Source organism: Panulirus ornatus, chromosome 21 (genome assembly GCF_036320965.1).
Source record: "Panulirus ornatus isolate Po-2019 chromosome 21, ASM3632096v1, whole genome shotgun sequence".
Classification (NCBI taxonomy): domain Eukaryota; kingdom Metazoa; phylum Arthropoda; class Malacostraca; order Decapoda; family Palinuridae; genus Panulirus; species Panulirus ornatus.
This window is the reverse complement of record NC_092244.1, coordinates 2,528,531-2,551,721: the sequence shown is the minus strand read 5'-3', so window position 1 is coordinate 2,551,721 and position 23,191 is coordinate 2,528,531. Positions and strand designations below refer to the sequence as shown.

The 23,191-nt window shown below is 40.1% G+C and overlaps 1 protein-coding gene across 11 annotated transcripts in view; it reads left to right on the top strand.

Moving 5' to 3' along the window:
• Nca (neurocalcin homolog) overlaps positions 1-23,191 on the top strand; it is a 716,194-nt gene that overhangs the window by 672,099 nt on the left and 20,904 nt on the right. The gene's annotated exons all lie outside the window — the stretch shown is intronic.

Genomic DNA, 23,191 nt, shown 5'->3' with positions numbered 1-23,191 from the left:
GGATGATAGCTTTTAGGAGGTGAAGTGCCATCACCTTTTTTCTGCTCAGTATATGTTATCTTTATATTTCTTAACATCATAGGGATGGGGAGAAAGAATACTTCCCACATATTCCCTGCCTGTTGTAAAAGGCGACTAAAAGGGAAGGGAACGGGAGCTGGAAATTCTCCCCACCAATTTTTACTTCTCCAAAAGAAGAAAAAGAGAACAGGGCCAAATGAGGATTTTCCCTCTTAGGCTCAGTCCTCTCTTCTTAAGACTACCTCGCTAATGCGGGAAATGGCGAATATGTATAAAGAAAATTATATACCGTTATTCATTCATTGTACATAATCACCGTTTCCCGCATCAGTGAGGTAGTGCCAGGAAACAGATGAAGAATGGCCCTTCCACTTATATATATATATATATATATATATATATATATATATATATATATATATATATATATATATGTACAGAGCATCAGATTGGGGAAGAGCAGTGTGGTTTCAGAAGTGGTAGAGGATGTGTGGATCAGGTGTTTGCTTTGAAGAATGTATGTGAGAAATATTTAGAAAAGCAAATGGATTTGTATGTAGCATTTATGGATCTGGAGAAGGCATATGATAGAGTTGATAGAGATGCTCTGTGGAAGGTATTAAGAATATATGGTGTGGGAGGCAAGTTGTTAGAAGCAGTGAAAAGTTTTTATCGAGGATGTAAGGCATGTGTACGTGTAGGAAGAGAGGAAAGTGATTGGTTCTCAGTGAATGTAGGTTTGCGGCAGGGGTGTGTGATGTCTCCATGGTTGTTTAATTTGTTTATGGATGGGGTTGTTGGGGAGGTGAATGCAAGAGTTTTGGAAAGAGGGGCAAGTATGAAGTCTGTTGGGGATGAGAGAGCTTGGGAAGTGAGTCAGTTGTTGTTCGCTGATGATACAGCGCTGGTGGCTGATTCATGTGAGAAACTGCAGAAGCTGGTGACTGAGTTTGGTAAAGTGTGTGAAAGAAGAAAGTTAAGAGTAAATGTGAATAAGAGCAAGGTTATTAGGTACAGTAGGGTTGAGGGTCAATTCAATTGGGAGGTGAGTTTGAATGGAGAAAAACTGGAGGAAGCGAAGTGTTTTAGATATCTGGGAGTGGATCTGGCAGCGGATGGAACCATGGAAGCAGAAGTGGATCATAGGGTGGGGGAGGGGGCGAAAATTCTGGGAGCCTTGAAAAATGTGTGGAAGTCGAGAACATTATCTCAGAAAGCAAAAATGGGTATGTTTGAAGGAATAGTGGTTCCAACAATGTTGTATGGTTGCGAGGCGTGGACTATGGATAGAGTTGTGTGCAGGAGGATGGATGTGCTGGAAATGAGATGTTTGAGGACAATGTGTGGTGTGAGGTGGTTTGATCGAGTAAGTAACGTAAGGGTAAGAGAGATGTGTGGAAATAAAAAGAGCGTGGTTGAGAGAGCAGAAGAGGGTGTTTTGAAATGGTTTGGTCACATGGAGAGAATGAGTGAGGAAAGATTGACCAAGAGGATATATGTGTCGGAGGTGGAGGGAACGAGGAGAAGAGGGAGACCAAATTGGAGGTGGAAAGATGGAGTGAAAAAGATTTTGTGTGATCGGGGCCTGAACATGCAGGAGGGTGAAAGGAGGGCAAGGAATAGAGTGAATTGGAGCGATGTGGTATACCGGGGTTGACGTGCTGTCAGTGGGTTGAATCAAGGCATGTGTATGGGGGGGGTTGGGCCATTTCTTTCGTCTGTTTCCTTGCGCTACCTCGCAAACGCGGGAGACAGTGGCAAAAAAAAGAAAAAAAAAAAATTATTTATTTATTTTGCTTTGTCGCTGTCTCCTGCGTTAGCGAGGTAGCGCAAGGAAACAGACGAAGCAATGGCCCAACCCACCCACATACACATTTATATACATACACGTCCACACACGCAAATATACATACCTATACAACTCAATGTATACATATATATACGCACACACACAGACATATACATATTTACACATGTACATAATTCATACTGTCTGCCCCCATTCATTCCCATCGCCACCTTGCCACACATGGAATAACAACCCCCTCCCCCCTCATGTGAGCGAGGTTGCACTAGGAAAAGACAACAAAGGCCCCATTCATTCACACTCAGTCTCTAGCTGTCATGTAATAATGCACCAAAACCACAGCTCTCTTTCCACGTCCAGGCCCCACAGAGCTTTCATGGTTTACCCCAGACGCTTCACATGCCCTGGTTTATCCATAGACAGCACGTCGACCCCGGTATACCACATCATTCCAATTCACTCTATTCCTTGCACGCCTTTCACCCTCCTGCATGTTCAGGCCTCGATCACTCAAAATCTTTTTCACTCCATCTTTCCACCTCCAATTTGGTCTCCCACTTCTCCTCATTCCCTCCACCTCTGATACATATATCCTCTTGGTCAATCTTTCCTCACTCATTTTCTACATGTGACCAAACCATTTCAAAACACCCTCTTCTGCTCTTTCAACCACACTCTTTTTATTTCCACACATCTCTCTTACCCTATCATTACTTACTCAATCAAACCACCTCACACTACATATTGTCCTCAAACATCTGATTTCCAGCACATCCACCCTCCTGCGCACAACTCTGTCCATAGCCCACGCCTCACAACCATACAACATTGTTGGAACCACTATTCCTTCAAACATATTCATTTTTGCTTTCCGAGATATTGTTCTCGACTTCCAAACATTCTTCAAGGCTCCCAGAATTTTCGCCCCCTCCCCCACCCTATGATTCACTTCCGCTTCCATGGTTCCATCCGCTGCCAAATCCACTCCCAGATATCTAAAACACTTCACTTCCTCCAGTTTTTCTCCATTCAAACTTACCTCCCAATTCACTTGACTCTCAACCCTACTGTACCTAATAACCTTGCTCTTATTCACATTTACTCTCAACTTTCTTCTTTCAAACACTTTACCAAACTCAGTCACCAGCTTCTGCAGTTTCTCACATGAATCAGCCACCAGCGCTGTATCATCAGCAAACAACAACTGACTCACTTCCCAATCTCTCTCATCCTTAACAGACTGCATACTTGTCCCTCTTTCCAAAACTCTTGCATTTACCTCCCTAACAACCCCATCCATAAACAAATTAAACAATCATGGAGCCATCACACACCCCTGCCGCAAACCTACATTCACTGAGAACCAATCACTTTCCTCTCTTCCTACACGTACACATGCCTTACATCCTCGATAAAAACTTTTCACTGCTTCTGACAACTTGCCTCCCACACCATATATTCTTAATACCTTCCACAGAGCATCTCTATCAACTCTATCATATACCTTCTCCAGATCCATAAATGCTACATACAAATCCATTTGCTTTTCTAAGTATTTCTCACATACATTCTTCAAAGCAAACACCTGATCCACACATCCTCTACCACTTCTGAAACCACACTGCTCTTCCCCATTCTGATGCTCTGTACATGCCTTCACCCTCTCACTCGACACCCTCCCATATACTTTCCCAGGAATACTCAACAAACTTATACCTCTGTAATTTGAGCACTCACTCTTATCCCCTTTGCCTTTGTACAATGGCACTATGCACGCATTCCGCCAATCCTCAGGCACCTCACCATGAGTCATACATACATTAAATAACCTTACCAACCAGTCAACAATACAGTCACCCCCTTTTTTAATAAATTCCACTGCAGTACCATCCAAACACGCTGCCTTGCCGGCTTTCATCTTCCGCAAAGCTTTTACTACCTCTTCTCTGTTTGCCAAATCATTTTCCCTAACCCTCTCACTTTGCACACCACCTCGACCAAAATACCCTATATCTGCCACTCTATCATCAAACACATTCAACAAACCTTCAAAATACTCATTCCATCTCCTTCTCACATCACCACTACTTGTTATCACCTCCCCATTAGCCCCCTTCACTGATGTTCCCATTTGTTCCCTTGTCTTATGCACTTTATTTACCTCCTTCCAAAACATCTTTTTATTCTCCCTAAAATTTATTGATATTCTCTCACCCCAACTCTCATTTGCCCTCTTTTTCACCTCTTGCACCTTTCTCTTGACCTCCTGCCTCTTTCTTTTATTAATCTCCCAGTCATTTGCATTATTTCCCTGCAAAAACCTTCCAAGTGCCTCTCTCTTCTCTTCCACTAATAATCTTACTTCTTCATCCCACCACTCATTACCCTTTTAATCTGCCCACCTCCCACACTTCTCATGCCACAATCATCTTTTGCACAAGCCATCACTTCCCTAGATACATCCCATTCCTCCCCCACTCCCCTTACGTCCTTTGTTCTCACCTTTTTCCATTCTGTACTCTGTCTCCCCTGGTACTTCCTCACACAAGTCTCCTTCCCAAGCTCACTTACTATCACCACTCTCTTCACCCCAACATTCTCTCTTAGTTTCTGAAAACCCCTACAAATCTTCACTTTTGTCTCCACAAGATAATGATCAGACATCCCTCCAGTTGCACCTCTCAGCACATTAACATCCAAAAGTCTCTCTTTCGCACGCCTAGCAATTAACACGTAATCCAATAACACTTTCTGGCCATCTCTCCTACTTACATATGTATACATATGTATATCTCTCTTTTTAAACCAGGTATTTCCAATCACCAGTCCTTTTTCAGCACATAAATCTACAAGCTTATTATTTATTATAGTTAATCGCCGTCTCCCAAGTTAACGAGGTAGCGCAAGGAAACAGATGAGAATTGGCCCAACCCACCCTTATTCACATGTATGTACATAAACGCCCACACACACACATATACATACATTTACCTTTCAACATATATATACACAGACATATACATATATACACATGTACACATTCATGCTTGCTGCCTTCACCCATTCCCATCCCCACCCTGCCACACATGAAATAGCACACGCACACACACACACACACACACTCCAGCAAGGTAGCACCAGGAAAAGACAAAATAGGCCACATTCGTTCACACTCAGTCTCTAGCTGTCATGTGTAATGCACCAATGGAATAGGTGTGAATGGACCCCACACATACTGATGCAGATCTCATCACCCCATCTAAAATAGTATTGATGTCCATCAGTGAAGTTGGCGCTCTGTAGTGAACAGTGCCAACAGCAACTACTTGACATGCAGGCATACCACATGAGCCAGCCCCAGTAGCAGTCTAGCTGTTTAGGAGCCAGGAATTCCATGTTGTGTCCCCCCACTTATGCCTCAGATTTTCATTGTTTTTTTCTTTTTCGTACCAATGGTTGGAAATGCTAACCTCACAAGTGACAAAATTGCCTCTATAAATGCACTTTACAAGAGAAATCACCCAGTTAGGGAAATTAATTATACTGCCAGTGCAAGCTTGAGAACAATACAACAATGGGTGAAGAAATTTAATGATGGTGGTGGCATCGCTACATTGACCCATGTGAAACACCCTGGGAAAGCCAGAAAAACCACTTCATGTATTCTTAATGTTCTTAAATGTCAAGTGGATTTAGACCCATGCCTAAGTGCAAAAGTATTAAAAGAAAAAAATCTACACTGCTCAGCAATGTATCAGTAAGGACAGTGCAGCACTTCTTACATGAGGACCTTAAGAACTGGAGCCGCAGGCTTTGTACCAGTGTTGGGTACTGGGTAGTGTTATCAAAGAATGAAACTATGAATAGATATAATTACCTTGAGCTGCTGCATGACCATCATCCAGATTCGTTTATAAAGTGCAAGGCCAGGTTCGGACTTCCTGCCACACTGCCAAATTAGTCACTGACTGGCTTAAGGACTGTGCAATAGAGTTATCCTGTGAATGGCCTGGGAATTCACCAGATTTCAGTCCAATAGAAAACTTGTAGGCACTTATCAAAATGGAATTATAGAAGAGGAATACTTCATCACCACCTAAGCTGGAGATGAAATCTGGGTAAAGATGAAACTTAGACGGCTTCAGAACGTTGCTGATTTAGTTTCAGTTCATTTCAAGAAAAGGATAAAGAGGGAAGGGAAACTAATAAAGTACTAGTTTTCATGATTTCATTTCATGATGGTTATGCTGCAGCTCCATCATGCCTAGTTCATCAGCAGGCACTGCATATATATCATCCCTTGGGATAAGAGAGAAAGAGTAATGCCCACATGTCCCCCATGATACAGAAGGCATTTAAGAGGAATGGGAGCAAGGAGCTGGAAATCCTTCCTTCCTGGATTACTTTCCAAAAGTAGAGACAGAGGAAGGAGCCAAGTGAGGATTTTTTCCTCTTATGCTCAGTCATTTTTTATGGTAATTAACACCGTACTGGCAAATGATATGCCCTAATCAAGGCCATCTCATGTGAAAGAATAAAGTTGAAAAGACAGAAAGTAGAAATTGATTAAGGCTCCACAGGCATGTGGAGACCTGACCCTTAAAGGAAGACAGGTTACATGAAGAGGGAAAGACAAAAGAAGTAAGAAAATTCCACATCTTAACTATATGAGGAAAGGAGTTATAACAGCCAATCCTTGAATGACTAGTCTCCATGCAGAAGTTATGGAAAGCAGTAGCCATACGTGTGCCATGGTTCCAAATGTTGAGGATTGGGCCATATGCAGAGAGTTCATGAGAACTGTGGCCAAATGATACCTACACAACAGAGAGGGAGAGAGAGACAGAGAGAGCAGCAGCAGCAGCAACATCATGGTGCATATAAAGGGAAGGTTGAAGAGAGGTGATGCCAGAAAAATTAATGAGATGGAAGACTTTTGATTCCACTCTAGTTATTAAAGACTCTAGGTGGAAGGTGAACCCTCCTAGATGTGTAAGCAGTATTCCATTCTCAGGCAAATAAAACTCTTGAAAATGTGAAACAGCTGCTCACAAGAAATATAAATATGGCATGTATACAACACTTCCAACTTTTGGGAAGCAGACTTTGTGATATTGATTATATGGGGTTTCAAAACAAAGTTGAAAATATGGTTATGTCCAACATGTTTGTTATTACAAGGTTGAATTGTAGTGTTTTGAAACTGAGTGGGGGAACAAATGATTCTCACAGAGATACAGGGAGGAAAAATTATGTTTTAGCACTATGATATTTTAAAAGGTTACTGCCTCCTCAATCCAAAATGCTGCACAGGTCAGAACTGAAAGATGAAATATGATCAGTATGTGAAAGAAATCAATATTAAAGGGAGGAAAAGTGAGTTGAGGTATGCAATGTGGAATCTTCGGCATAAGAGTCAATAGGGTTAAAAGTAGAATAGATCATTTACTAAGAGAATAAAGAGATTTGGTGACAGGACAGAACCCGAAGAACACCGTAACTGATAGGATAGCAGGGGAAAATCACTCCATCAACAGCTACTGCACTGGAACAGTCAGAGAACAAACTATGCATTAGAAAACAGATAGACATGGAACTAAAGGAAAAGAGTTTAGAAAGCAAAGATGCATGCCACACCCTCTCAAGTGCTTTGAAGATGTCAATGGCTATGACAAAAGTTTCACCAAAATCCCTGAGAGAAGAGAACCATAAGTGAGTCACATAGGAGAAAAAATCACTAGTACAACTAGCAGTGAAAAATCCATACTGGTGATTTGAAAGAAGGAAATAGGATGCTAAATGTTTGAGAAAATGAGAGTTTAGGAGAGTTTCAAAGATTTTGGAGACAGCAGAAGTGAGAGCAATCTGGGAGTCTCCTTTCTCAGGGATGGGCTACTGCAAGGCATACTTCCAAGAGAAAGGGAAAAGTCTGTTTGTTTTACATAGAGATGAAGTAAGTGAACAAGGTTTAGTGCTTGCTCATAAGCACACTCCCTTCAAACATAAGGATATATGTCATCTGAGCCATACACCTTGATCACCTGGATCTGTTGAGTATCAGGAAGACCTTCTGGGAGGAGAACATAGGAGATAGAATAGGATCAGAAGAAGGAGTTGGGAGCTAAGGATTATTCTGAATTATAAGTTGACTGAGAGGAAAATGAGATGAAAAAAAGTAGCTTTATCTGCTAGAGAGTTAGGAATAGATTGATCAGGTCAGAAAAAAGGAGGAAAGGTTGAGTTACAGAAGTTGTTGGGGATGCTTTTGATAACTGAACAAATAGACTTGACAGTACAAGTCAAATCAGTATACTTTCTTTTTATGAAAGTGCACTTGGCTCTTTGAGGAACAGCTTTGCAGTGATTTTGAGCAAATATAAAGGTAGATTGGACTTTTGCGGAAGGGAAGAGTTTCGTGGTAGGTCTGCACCACCCCTCATGCAAAAGCATCAGAGCAGGAGCAGTCAAATCATGACTGAGAAGAAAAAGATTTAGAAGATGGGATGAAACCATCTATCCTAACCAAAATAACCTCAGCTATGCATTCAGCACATGAAGTGGCCTGATCAAAGAAGCAGTACCCATCCCATGGAAAGTCAATAAAAAGCTGCACAGAGATAACCCCAGAGCTCTCCCAGAGTTGGCATTTTGAGGGGTGATAGAGGACAAGTGTGCCCAATTTTTATTAGAAGTAATATTCTTAATGTCACCTCACTTGTGCAGGAAACAGTGAATATATATGAGAAGATAATATTTTTATAGTTGTGCGTTTGAAAGAACTGCTGATATTAAGTAAGGAACCATTGATTGACAGATTTGCTGTGTACACAGTAAAAGTTTAGCTTTCACTCTAGATTAATCTAAAAACCAAAGCATTAATTATATGCCCCATTTTCTTTCTTTAGATTTACCTTTGACTTTTGTGTACACTCTTGTATTTGAGAAGTCATATATAAAGGTTAAAGAAAGATTATGAATGCAAAATTTCAAGGGTAAGTGCACATCTTATTCTGATACTGGAAACCAAACAGCAGCATTTAAAACTTACAAGTGGAATCTGCACATTGGTCTTATTAACACTGAGACACCTTTTGTTAAGACTGTAAGAAATAATGCAGTTAAATTCTGAAGAGACAGAGTGCTTCATATTAGATGAGTAGCCAAGGTAGGTGATAGTAGGAGTGAGGAGATAAGGTACATTATAAGGAATCTTGAAAAATTTTATGTGAACTCATACAATACTTTAAAATATTTTAAAATTTGGTATGACCTCAAACAGTACCTAACTTCAAACAAGATTGTGATGTCACAGGAGCAAGCAGAATATGTCCAGAATGGACTGAATATGACTGCCTGTTCAAGATTTATGTATAGATGAATATCTCATTTGATTCTTTATTTCAGTAAAGCATATTCCAAACAAACAAGTTTTCAGAGCATTATAAATGAGACTACTGTACAATAAAAGTACAATTTTAGCCTCTGTTTTATTACAGTAAGATAGATTAGGATTTTAAACTAATTGGTAGTAAGAAGTACTATATTTATAACTAACTAGTAATATGATTGACCAAGTTTTGACTAATCAGTAGTAGTTAGACATCATGTTTGGCGCATCAATTAGCAATTAACCCATTTGTACAGTAACTGCCAGCACACTAATACCTGCCATTGAGTTTTCAATTAACTGGTAATAGTACAAATTGCAGATATCTCTTGTACATATTCTCAAAACTAATGATAAGGTCTCTTATGAATTACATAGTGCTTGTCCTTTAATATCAAAAGTTGCATGATAATATCTTATGTAAACCAGTTTCAATCATGATTTTAGAATAATGTGGTATTATAAGCTATTAATTTTCAAAGCTTCTTCAAACGTTTGATAAATGTGTATTGTACTGATCTTCATTATAGTACTACTAAAGTGATTTTTAGAACTTTAGCATAATGTATGATTATATGCATATGTGTGTGCGTGTATGTACTGTTCTAAAAAAATACACCTGTCTTTGTGGATAGATTTAATCATTAGCTAGTTTAGAGTATGAATTTTCTCCAAAATCAGTTCAAAACCTTACAATAAAGATTATGAATATCAGTAAGGATTATCATGAGTATCCTTCTCTACATAATCATATCTATATACCATTTACTTTCTCACCTCTTGCAAGATGATTTGTGCAAAATCTCCTTCATGCCTCATATCTTTGTGCAGTTCCAATCATTATTTAGATTAATATCTTCATTCATATACTCCTCACTATCCTTCTAATCTACTTTGGGAAGCATTATCACTGACAGGTTTATAGGTCTTTTCCTTTACAGCTCTTGTAATGAGGTTGTCTGGCAACAGGCTTGGTATGCTGTCAAACCCCAAATTCCTTTCAGATGGGATACCTGTAATTTGTTCCATGCAAGTGACTGTCATAATTCAACTTACTTTGACTGTATTCCATATTCATCACTTTGCATATAGAGTTGTTTGGTTGAATATTTTTTAGCCATATATTTGGTAGTGTGTGAAATGAGAAAGTTGAGTTTAGCAAGAGAAAGAAAGACAGGTTAGTCGGAGTGAGTTTGAATTGAGAATACCTAGATGAAATGGAGTATTTTAGGTACATAGGAGTGGATATGGCAATGAATTGAACCATGGGAACAAAGTATGCCATAGGGTGGATGACCCATATATTTGGGAGAGTGTGCAAAAGGAGGAAGTTGAGAGATAATGTGAATAAAAGATTACAGAGTTTAGCAAAGGAGAGAAAGTTTGAATTAAGAGAACCTGGAGGAGGTTGAGTGCTTTAGATAGTGGATAGTGGATATAGCAGAGGATGGAACCACACGAGGTGAAGTAAGCCATAAGGTGGGTGATGAGGCTAAGATTACAGGCACAGTACATGAAAATTGCGCATTCAGATGCAATGTATTTATTATATTTTCATTACAATTCATCGCCATTTGCCGCATCATTGAGGTAGTGCCAGGAAATAGATGAAGAATGGCCCATCCACTCATATACACATGTATATACATAAACGCACATACATGTACGACAAAGCAAAATAAATAGATAAATAAATGAATATATTATCCCGGGGTATAGGGGAGAAAGAATACTTCCCACGTATTTCCCTGCGTGTCATAGAAGGTGACTAAAAGGGGAGGGAGCGGGGGCTGAAAATCCTCCCCTTTCATTTTTGATTTTCCAAAGGAAGGAACAGAGAAGGGGTCCAAGTGGGGATTTCCCTCAAAGGCTCAGTCCTCTGTTCCTAAAGCTACCTCGCTACCTTTTTTTTTTTCTTAATTTTCCAAAAGAAGGAACAGAGAAGAGGGCCAGGTGAGGATATTCCCTCAAAGGCCCAGTCCTCTGTTCTTAACGCTACCTCGCTATCGCGGGAAATGACGAATAGTATGAAAAAAAAAAATATATATATATATATATATATATATATATATATATATATATATATATATATATATATATATATATATATATATATATATTAAGAATATATGGTGTGGGAGGCAAGTTGTTAGAAGCAGTGAAAAGTTTTTATCGAGGATGTAAGGCATGTGTACGTGTAGGAAGAGAGGAAAGTGATTGGTTCTCAGTGAATGTAGGTTTGTGGCAGGGGTGTGTGATGTCTCCATGGTTGTTTAATTTGTTTATGGATAGGGTTGTTAGGGAGGAGAATACAAGAGTTTTGGAAAGAGGGGCAAGTATGAAGTCTGTTGGGGATGAGAGAGCTTGGGAAGTGAGTCAGTTGTTGTTCGCTGATGATACAGCGCTGGTGGCTGATTCATGTGAGAAACTGCAGAAGCTGGTGACTGAGTTTGGTAAAGTGTGTGAAAGAAGAAAGTTAAGAGTAAATGTGAATAAGAGCAAGGTTATTAGGTACAGTAGGGTTGAGGGTCAAGTCAATTGGGAGGTAAGTTTGAATGGAGAAAAACTGGAGGAACTAAAGTGTTTTAGATATCTGGGAGTGGATCTGGCAGCGGATGGAACCATTGAAGCGGAAGTGGATCATAGGGTGGGGGAGGGGGCGAAAATCCTGGGAGCCTTGAAGAATGTTTGGAAGTCGAGAACATTATCTTGGAAAGCAAAAATGGGTATGTTTGAAGGAATAGTGGTTCCAACAATGTTGTATGGTTGCAAGGCGTGGGCTATGGATAGAGTTGTGCGCAGGAGGATGGATGTGCTGGAAATGAGATGTTTGAGGACAATGTGTGGTGTGAGGTGGTTTCATCGAGTAAGTAACGTAAGGGTAAGAGAGATGTGTGGAAATAAAAAGAGCGTGGTTGAGAGAGCAGAAGAGGGTGTTTTGAAATGGTTTGGGCACATGGAAAGAATGAGTGAGGAAAGATTGACCAAGAGGATATATGTGTCGGAGGTGGAGGGAACGAGGAGAAGTGGGAGACCAAATTGGAGGTGGAAAGATGGAGTGAAAAAGATTTTGTGTGATCGGGGCCTGAACATGCAGGAGGATGAAAGGGGGGCAAGGAATAGAGTGAATTGGATTGATGTGGTATACCGGGGTTGACGTGCTGTCAGTGGATTGAATCAGGGCATGTGAAGCATCTGGGGTAAACCATAGAAAGCTGTGTAGGTATGTATATTTGCATGTGTGGACGTATGTATATACATGTATATGGGGGTAGGTTGGGCCATTTCTTTTGTTGGTTTCCTTGCGCTACCTCGCAAACGCGGGAGACAAAAAAAAATATATATATATATATATATATATATATATATATATATATATATATATATATATATATATATATATTGGGGTGAGAGAGTATCATTAAAGTTTAGGGAGAATAAAAAGATGTTTTGGAAGGAGGTAAATAAAGTGTGTAAGACAAGGGAGCAAATGGGAACTTCAGTGAAGGGGGCTAATGGGGAGGTGATAACAAGTAATGGTGATGTGAGGAGATGGAGTGAGTATTTTGAAGGTTTCTTGAATCTCTTTGATGATAGAGTGGCAGATATAGGGTGTTTTGGTCGAGGTGGTGTGCAAAGTGAGAGGGTTAGGGAATATGATTTGGTAAACAGAGAAGAGGTAGTAAAAGCTTTGCGGAAGATGAAAGCCGGCAAGGCAGCAGGTTTGGATGGTATTGCAGTGGAATTTATTAAAAAAGGGGGTGACTGTATTGTTGACTGGTTGGTAAGGTTATTTAATGTATGTATGATTCATGGGGAGATGCCTGAGGATTGGCGGAATGCTTGCATAGTGCCATTGTACAAAAGCAAAGGGGATGAGTGAGTGCTCAAATTACAGAGGTATAAGTTTGTTGAGTATTCCTGGGAAATTATATGGGAGGGTGTTGATTGAGAGGGTGAAGGCATGTACAGAGCATCAGATTGGGGAAGAGCAGTGTGGTTTCAGACGTGGTAAAGGATGTGTGGATCAGGTGTTTGCTTTGAAGAATGTATGTGAGAAATACTTAGAAAAGCAAATGGATTTGTATGTAGCATTTATGGATCTAGAGAAGGCATATGATAGAGTTGATAGAGATGCTCTGTGGAAGGTATTAAGAATATATGGTGTGGGAGGCAAGTTGTTAGAAGCAGTGAAAAGTTTTTATCGAGGATGTAAGGCATGTGTACGTGTAGGAAGAGAGGAAAGTGATTGGTTCTCAGTGAATGTAAGTTTGCGGCCAGGGTGTGTGATGTCTCCATGGTTGTTTAATTTGTTTATGGATGGGGTTGTTAGGGTGGTGAATGCAAGAGTTTTGGAAAGAGGGGCAAGTATGCAGTCTGTTGTGGATGAGAGAGCTTGGGAAGTGAGTCAGTTGTTGTTCGCTGATGATACAGCGCTGGTGGCTGATTCGTGTGAGAAACTGCAGAAGCTGGTGACTGAGTTTAGTAAAGTGTGTGAAAGAAGAAAGGTAAGAGTAAATGCGAATAAGAGCAAGGTTATTAGGTACAGTAGGGTTGAGGGTCAAGTCAATTGGGAGGTAAGTTTGAATGGAGAAGAACTGGAGGAAGTAAATTGTTTTAGATATCTGGGAGTGGATTTGGCAGCGGATGGAACCATTGAAGCAGAAGTGAATCATAGGGTGGGGGAGGGGGCGAAAATTCTGGGAGCCATGAAGAATGTTTGGAAGTTGAGAACATTATCTCAGAAAGCAAAAATGGGTATGTTTGAAGTAATAGTGGTTTCAGCAATGTTGTATGGTTGCGAGGCATGGGCTATGGATAGAGTTGTGCGCAGGAGGGTGGATGTGCTGGAAATGAGATGTTTGAGGACAATATGTGGTGTGAGGTGGTTTGATCGAGTAAGTAATGTAAGGGTAAGAGAGATGTATGGAAATAAAAAGAGTATGGTTGAGAGAGCAGAAGAGGGTGTTTTGAAATGGTTTGGTCACATGGAGAGAATGAGTGAGGAAAGATTGACCTAGAGGATATATGTGTCAGAGGTGGAGGGAGCAAGGAGAAGAGGGAGACCAAATTGGAGGTGGAAAGATGGAGTGAAAAAGATTTTGTGTGATCGGGGCCTGAACATGCAGGAGGGTGAAAGGAGGGCAAGGAATAGAGTGGATTGGAGCGATGTGGTATACCAGGGTTGACGTGCTGTCAGTGGATTGAATCAAGGCATGTGAAGCGTCTGGGGTAAACCATGGAAAGCTGTGTAGGTATGTATATTTGTGTGTGTGGACGTATGTATATACATGTGTATGGGGGGGGGTTGGGCCATTTCTTTCGTTTGTTTCCTTGCGCTACCCCGCAAACGCGGGAGACAGCGACGAAGTATAAAAAAAAAAAAATATATATATATATATATTTCTTTCTTCTTTCATACTATTCGCCATTTCCCGCATTAGCGAGGTAGCGTTAAGAACAGAGGACTGGGCCTTTGAGGGAATATCCTCACCTGGCCCCCCTTCTCTGTTCCTTCTTTTGGAAAATTGAAAAAAAAAAATGAGAGGGGAGGATTTCCAGCCACCCGCTCCCTCCCCTTTTAGTCGCCTTCTACGACACGCAGGGAATACGTGGGTATGGGGGAGAAAGAATACTTCCCACGTATTCCTGCGTGTCGTAGAAGGCAACTAAGAGGGGAGGGAGCGGGGGGGCTGGAAATCCTCCCCCTCATTATTCTTTTTTTAATTTTCCAAAAGAAGGAACAGAGAAGAGGGCCAGTTGAGGATATTCCCTCAAAGGCCCAGTTCTCTGTTCTTAACGCTACCTCGCTAACGCAGGAAATGGCGAATAGTTTGAAAGAAAGAAAAAGATATATATATATATATATATATATATATATATATATATATATATATATATATATATATATATATATATATATAGGGGATAGGGGAGAAAGAATACTTCCCATGTATTCCCTGTGTGTCATAGAGGGCGACTAAAAGGGGAGGGAGCGGGGGGCTGGAAATTCTCCCCTCTTTTTTTTTTTTAATTTTCCAAAAGAAGAAACAGAGAAGGGGGCCAGGTGAGGATATTCCCTCAGAGGGCCAGTCCTCTGTTCTTAACGCTACCTTGCTAATGCGGGAAATGGCAAATAATTTGAAAGAAAGGAAAATATATATATATATATATATATATATATATATATATATATATATTTTTTTTTTTTTTTTGCTTTGTCTCTGTCTCCTGCGTTTGCGAGGTAGCGCAAGGAAACAGACGAAAGAAATGGCCCAACCCACCCCATACACATGTGTATACATACATCCACACACACAAATATACATACCTACACAGCTTTCCATGGTTTACCCCAGACGCTTCACATGCCCTGATTCAATCCACTGACAGTACGTCAACCCCGGTATACCACATCGATCCAATTCATTCTATTCCTTGCCCTCCTTTCACCCTCCTGCATGTTCAGGCCCTGATCACACAAAATCTTTTTCACTCCATCTTTCCACCTCCAGTTTGGTCTCCCACTTCTCCTCGTTCCCTCCACCTCCGACACATATATCCTCTTGGTCAGTCTTTCCTCACTCATTCTCTCCATGTGCCCAAACCATTTCAAAACACCCTCTTCTGCTCTCTCAACCACGCTCTTTTTATTTCCACACATCTCTCTTACCCTTGCGTTACTTACTCGATCAAACCACCTCACACCACACATTGTCCTCAAACATCTCATTTCCAGCACATCCATCCTCCTGCGCACAACTCTATCCATAGTCCACGCCTCGCAACCATACAACATTGTTGGAACCACTATTCCTTCAAACATACCCATTTTTGCTTTCCGAGATAATGTTCTCGACTTCCACACATTCTTCAAGGCTCCCAGGATTTTCGCCCCCTCCCCCACCCTATGATCCACTTCCGCTTCCATGGTTCCATCCGCTGCCAGATCCACTCCCAGATATCTAAAACACTTTACTTCCTCCAGTTTTTCTCCATTCAAACTTACCTCCCAATTGACTTGACCCTCAACCCTACTGTACCTAATTACCTTGCTGTTATTCACATTTACTCTTAACTTTCTTCTTTCACACACTTTACCAAACTCAGTCACCAGCTTCTGCAGTTTCTCACATGAATCAGCCACCAGCGCTGTATCATTAGCGAACAACAACTGACTCACTTCCCAAGCTCTCTCATCCCCAACAGACTTCATACTTGCCCCTCTTTCCAAAACTCTTGCATTCACCTCCCTAACAATCCCATCCATAAACAAATTAAACAACCATGGAGACATCACACACCCCTGCCGCAAACCTACATTCACTGAGAACCAATCACTTTCCTCTCTTCCTACACGTACGCATGCCTTACATCCTCGATAAAAACTTTTCACTGCTTCTAACAACTTGCCTCCCACACCATATATTCTTAATACCTTCCTCAGAGCATCTCTATCAACTCTATCATATGCCTTCTCCAGATCCATAAATGCTACATACAAATCCATTTGCTTTTCTAAGTATTTCTCACATACATTCTTCAAAGCAAACACCTGATCCACACATCCTCTACCACTTCTGAAACCACACTGCTCTTCCCCAATCTGATGTTCTGTACATGCCTTCACCCTCTCAATCAATACCCTCCCATATAATTTGCCAGGAATACTCAACAAACTTATACCTCTGTAATTTGAGCACTCACTCTTATCCCCTTTGCCTTTGTACAATGGCACTATGTACGCATTCCGCCAATCTTCAGGCACCTCACCATGAGTCATACATACATTAAATAACCTTACCAACCAGCCAATAATACAGTCACCCCCTTTTTTAATAAATTCCACTGCAATACCATCCAAACCTGCTGCCTTGCCGGCTTTCATCTTCCGCAAAGCTTTTACTACCTCTTCTCTGTTTACCAACTCATTTTCCCTAACCCTCGCACTTTGCACACCACCTCGACCAAAACACCCTATATCTGCCACTCTATCATCAAACACATTCAACAAACCTTCAAAATACTCACTCCATCTCCTTCTCACATCACCACTACTTGTTATCACCTCCCCATTTGCGCCCTTCACTGAAGTTCCCATTTGCTCCCTTGTCTTACGCACTTTATTTACCTCCTTCCAGAACATCTTTTTATTCTCCCTAAAATTTAATGATACTCTCTCACCCCAACTCTCATTTGCCCTTTTTTTCACCTCTTGCACCTTTCTCTTGACCTCCTGTCTCTTTCTTTTATACGTCTCCCACTCAATTTCATTTTTTTCATGCAAAAATCGTCCAAATGCCTCTCTCTTCTCTTTCACTAATACTTTCACTTCTCAGTGAATGTAGGTTTGCGGCAGGGGTGTGTGATGTCTCCATGGTTGTTTAATTTGTTTATGGATGGGGTTGTTAGGGAGGTGAATGCAAGAGTTTTGGAAAGAGGGGCAAGTATGAAGTCTGTTGGGGATGAGAGAGCTTGGGAAGTGAGTTAGTTGTTGTTCGCTGATGATACAGCGCTGGTGGCTGATTCATGTGAGAAACTGCAGAAGCTGGTGACTGAGTTTGGTAAAGTGTGTGAAAGAAGAAAGTTAAGAGTAAATGTGAATAAGAGCAAGGTTATTAGGTACAGTAGGGTTGAGGGTCAATTCAATTGGGAGGTGAGTTTGAATGGAGAAAAACTGGAGGAAGTGAAGTGTTTTAGATATCTGGGAGTGGATCTGGCAGCGGATGGAACCATGAAAGCGGAAGTGGATCATAGGGTGGGGGAGGGGGCGAAAATTCTGGGAGCCTTGAAGAATGTGTGGAAGTCGAGAACATTATCTCGGAAAGCAAAAATGGGTATGTTTGAAGGAATAGTGGTTCCAACAATGTTGTATGGTTGCGAGGCGTGGACTATGGATAGAGTTGTGCGCAGGAGGATGGATGTGCTGGAAATGAGATGTTTGAGGACAATGTGTGGTGTGAGATGGTTTGATCGAGTAAGTAACGTAAGGGTAAGAGAGATGTGTGGAAATAAAAAGAGCGTGGTTGAGAGAGCAGAAGAGGGTGTTTTGAAATGGTTTGGTCACATGGAGAGAATGAGTGAGGAAAGATTGACCAAGAGGATATATGTGTCGGAGGTGGAGGGAATGAGGAGAAGAGGGAGACCAAATGGGAGGTGGAAAGATGGAGTGAAAAAGATTTTGTGTGATTGGGGCCTGAACATGCACGAGGGTGAAAGGAGGGCAAAGAATAGAGTGAATTGGAGCGATGTGGTATACCGGGGTTGACGTGCTGTCAGTGGATTGAATCAAGGCATGTGTATGGGGGTGGGTTGGGCCATTTCTTTCGTCTGTTTCCTTGCGCTACCTCGCAAACGTGGGAGACAGCGACAAAGCAAAAAAAAGAAAAAAAAAAATATTATATATATATATATATATATATATATATATATATATATATATATATATATATATATATATATATATATATATGTGTATATATATATATATATATATATATATATATATATATATATATATATATATATATATATATATATATATATTTCTTTTTCTTTCAAACTATTCGCCATTTCCCGCATTAGCGAGGTAGCGTTAAGAACAGAGGACTGGGCCTTTGAGGGAATACCCTCACCTGGCCCAATTCTCTGTTCCCTCTTTTGGAAAATTAAAAAAAAAACGAGAGGGGAGGATTTCCAGCCCCCGCTCACTCCCCTTTTAGTCGCCTTCTACGACACGCAGGGAATACGTGGGAAGTATTCTTTCTCCCCTATCCCCAGGGATAATATATATATATATCTTCTTTCTTTCATACTATTCGCCATTTCCCGCATTAGCAAGGTAGCGTTAAGAACAGAGGACTGGGCCTTTGAGGGAATATCCTCACCTGGCCCCCTTCTCTGTTCCTTCTTTTGGAAAATTAAAAAAACAAGAGGGGAGGATTTCCAACCACCCGCTCCCATATATATATATATATATATATATATATATATATATATATATATATATATATATATATGATATCTAACTGCCATTTCCCAAGTCAGTGAGGTAGCACCAGGAAACAGACAAAGAATGACCCATCCACTCGTATACACATAAATATACATAAACGCCCATACATGTACTTATACGTACACATACATATCAACATATACATACATAGACCTATACATAAATACACACATTCATATTCATCCTTGCTTGCCTTCAATCCATTCCCAGCACCACACCCTGCCCCACAGGAAACAGCATTGCTTACCCCAGCTTCTGTGAGGTAGCGCCAGGAAAACAGACAAAAAAAAAGGCCACATTCGTTTGCACTCAGTCTCTAGTTTTCATATGTAATGAAATGAAACCACAGCTATCTGTCCACATCCAGGCCCCATAGACCTTTCCATGGTTTACCCCAGACCTTTCACATGCCCTGATTCAGTCCATTGACAGCACATCAACTCCGGGATACCACATTCCAATTCACTCTATTCCTTGCATGCCTTTCACCCTCCTGTATCTTCAAGCCCTAATCACACAAAATCTTTTTCATTCCATCCTTCCAACTCCAATTCGGTCAACTTCGTCTCCTAGTTCCCTCCACCTCTGACACATGTAACCTCTTTGTTGATCTTTCCTCACTCATTCTCTCCATATGTCCAAATCATTTCAACACACCCTCTTCTGTTCTCTCAACCACACTCTTTTTATTTCCACACATCTCTCTTACCCTTTCATCACTCACTCGATCAAACCACCTCACACCATATGTTGTCCTCAAACATTTCATTTCCAACACATCCACCTTTCTCTGCACAACCCTATCCATAGCCCATGCCTTACAACCATATAATGTTGTTGGAACCACTATTCCTTCAAGCATACCCATTTTTGCTCTCCAAGATAATGTTCTCTCCTTCCACACATTCTTCCATCACTCCCAGAACCTTTGCCCCCTCCCCCACCCTGTGACTCACTTCTGCTTCCATGATTCCATTCACTGCTAAGTCCACTTGCAGATATCTAAAACACTTCACTTCCTCAAATTTTTCTCCATTCAATAAAGGGTGTAGCATTGGACTTACTGATGGAGTATGTATGTCTTAACTTGAAACTTGTTAAACTCTTGCTACAAGCTGACGAATGTTAATGATCAGAAAAATTAATGTTAAGGTAGAAAACAAGTTATATTATGAAATAATATGAAGCCAATATTTTTATCTTTTATTCACAAGTAACTCCATGAGTTTGTTTGATGAACATTGGATAGGTATGTTGTAAGAGTTAGCATGAATGGGAAGTCTGAATACCAGTGGTGGTATATAAGGCAGTTTTCTTTCTACCCTATATTTTCATTTCTAACATAAATACACTGTCATATTTGATGCAGTACATAATTTCAGACAGTACCAATGCATGTCAACCTTTATAGATAATGACTTCATAAATGAGCACCATATTGTGCCACACTTATTGGATTTATGTAGTCATAACCCAAGGACCCCTTTTGTGGGGCTCCTGTAGTTCCAAGGCTACACTGCAATCAGTAGCCACTGCAATCAGTAGCAGGGAAACAATCAACTCCATTGGAGTGAGAAATTCTTCGATAGGATTGTGTTCCTTTTGTTCAATGACTGATAAAGCCTCACCAAAGGTGACCTTTTCATCATAGTATAACCATATGGAGGCAGAGTCCACTTATACCCAAGATTCATTTCACCAGTGTTATCATCTGTAACCCATCTCTCTTTGTTACCATATTTCTTTATTCTATCAATTGTAGTAATTTGACAGGTCTTTAATGTTTTCATCATATTCATACAAGCATAGAATGAATAATTTTTCTTTCCAAGGGTATATTAGTTATGCCCTATTCTATAATTTTGAACCAAAGTTCTGTAAAAGTGAATTTTAGGATATAAGTTATAACTTGTATGTGCAAATTCAACACTTATGAATTTTATTTAAGGGAAACTAATAGTTAAAAGCATATATCCTTGTTACTGTGTATCCCTTAACCCAGTGAGCCAGAAGAGTGTTTTTCTTGTTTAGAGTGTACTGTACTAAGTGTACTCTAATGTATTAAGTGTACTCAAACATATTTAATCAATCAACACAGATCGTTCTCATACAGAAAAAAATATACAATCTAACATCTACCAGACTTTAACAATTTTGGGGATAACAGTATGCCAGTTATGAAAGCATTTCCCTAAGACATTGTTCTGAAAAGATATTTGTCACCATGTTCATTTTGTATAGAACCATTTCTCTGTAACCCTCTATAATTATATCAGTTTCAAGCAGTGTTAAGAGAGGAAAGAATGTGAACTGATCTAAAGTTTGTGCACCTCCAGATCTTTTTCATTTAAATCATTCAAAGAAAGTAGTGTCTAGCTGTTCAATTTAATCCTTTACCTTCTCAATTAGGTTTCCTTTCCAACCATGTGATATAACTGCTGGATATAGTCTATATCCAAAGATAAATCAGCTTAAATGATGAGAGTGAACCACTATACTAACAAGTAACAACAGAGGCTTGGCAGGGAAGATTGTAAGCAATGCTGGATTGCAATGGCATTGGGAACTACTCTAGTGGCACAGAATTTCAACAAGCATCAATAGGTGGCCAGGACATAACAGATACAGGTACACCACCGATTTTCCGGCAACTGATGGTTCAGCACCTCCTTTATTCTGGACAAAATTACATGAGGGAACTTGAAATTACCCCGACCACCCAACTAGTTCACTGGGCAGCCACAGATGGTGTTGTGTGTAGGGTGTGCTTATTTACATTCTTTACACTGCACTTGTTGGTGGTGCTACTGCAATTCTATGAGATTCTTAGCTTATTTTGCTTAAATTTGACCCTAGCTATGGCTTCTAAGACGTATGAGCAAGTCAGTTTTGGTGTCAAACGTAAACACCAGTCCATATCAATCCAAGATAAAGTAGAAATGTTGAAAGATTGGACTGTGGTGTTTCGTTGCATAAGCTGTGTGACATTTCCAGTATTGGTTCATCAACTGTTTATAATATAAAGAGACAAGGTGAGAAAATATTGAAATTCTATGCAGACAGCGATTTCAAGAAGCAAATGACGATTAGAAAAACTATGAAAGATGGTAAGAGTGCTGAGCACAATCGAGTGATGATGGAATGGTTTCAACGGAAGTCGGAGTGATGGAGTGGACTTGTCAGGTAGTATGATAATGGACCAGGCTAAGTTGTTCCATAAAGAACTTAAATTACATGAGCGTGACTATAGTGAAGGATGGATTCAAAGATTCAAGAAGCATCATGGAATTTCCATGAATAAAGTGTTTAGAGAAAAGCAGTCTCCAAAACCATGAAGGAGCTGCCGAGTATTTGGACGAATTTGTGAAACTCATAGCTGACAAGCACCTCTGTCCCGAGCAGGTGTATAATGTATTTCATTTATTACATTTAATTTACATATTTGTTTAATTTAAATTTCTCACAGTCCATGGTATACTTTAGACACATGGGAGATGTATAAATAGTGGGTTAGAGGTGTGTTGATGAATTATTATTACGTGACCAAGTTTGGTCTGGCAAAATGGTTAATTTGGTAAGGCTTTGGAACCAAGAGTGCCGGAAAATCGGTGGTGTACCTGTACTACAATCTCCATTTCTGTTATTCCACATAAAAAAGACTTTCAGTTAGCTGATGCTATATAATAAAGCTTTTCTTGAATACGGTACTGTCACAACAGTAATAATTTTTTACAGATCATTTGTGATACTGTTGTACGTTTTTATGATGAGTCCATCATTGAACTTGTGTGCAGTATTCACAGTTATATGAATGATGGTAATCCTAAATTGATAAGAAGGGTTAATCTTTCGTTATCATTCATGGTATGGTTTTGAAATGATTGTAGAAAAGCTAGTACTTATGATGAAAGAAAAAACTGTATTGCCTATTTTTTAAAAAAAAAACTAGAGTAACAGCTCA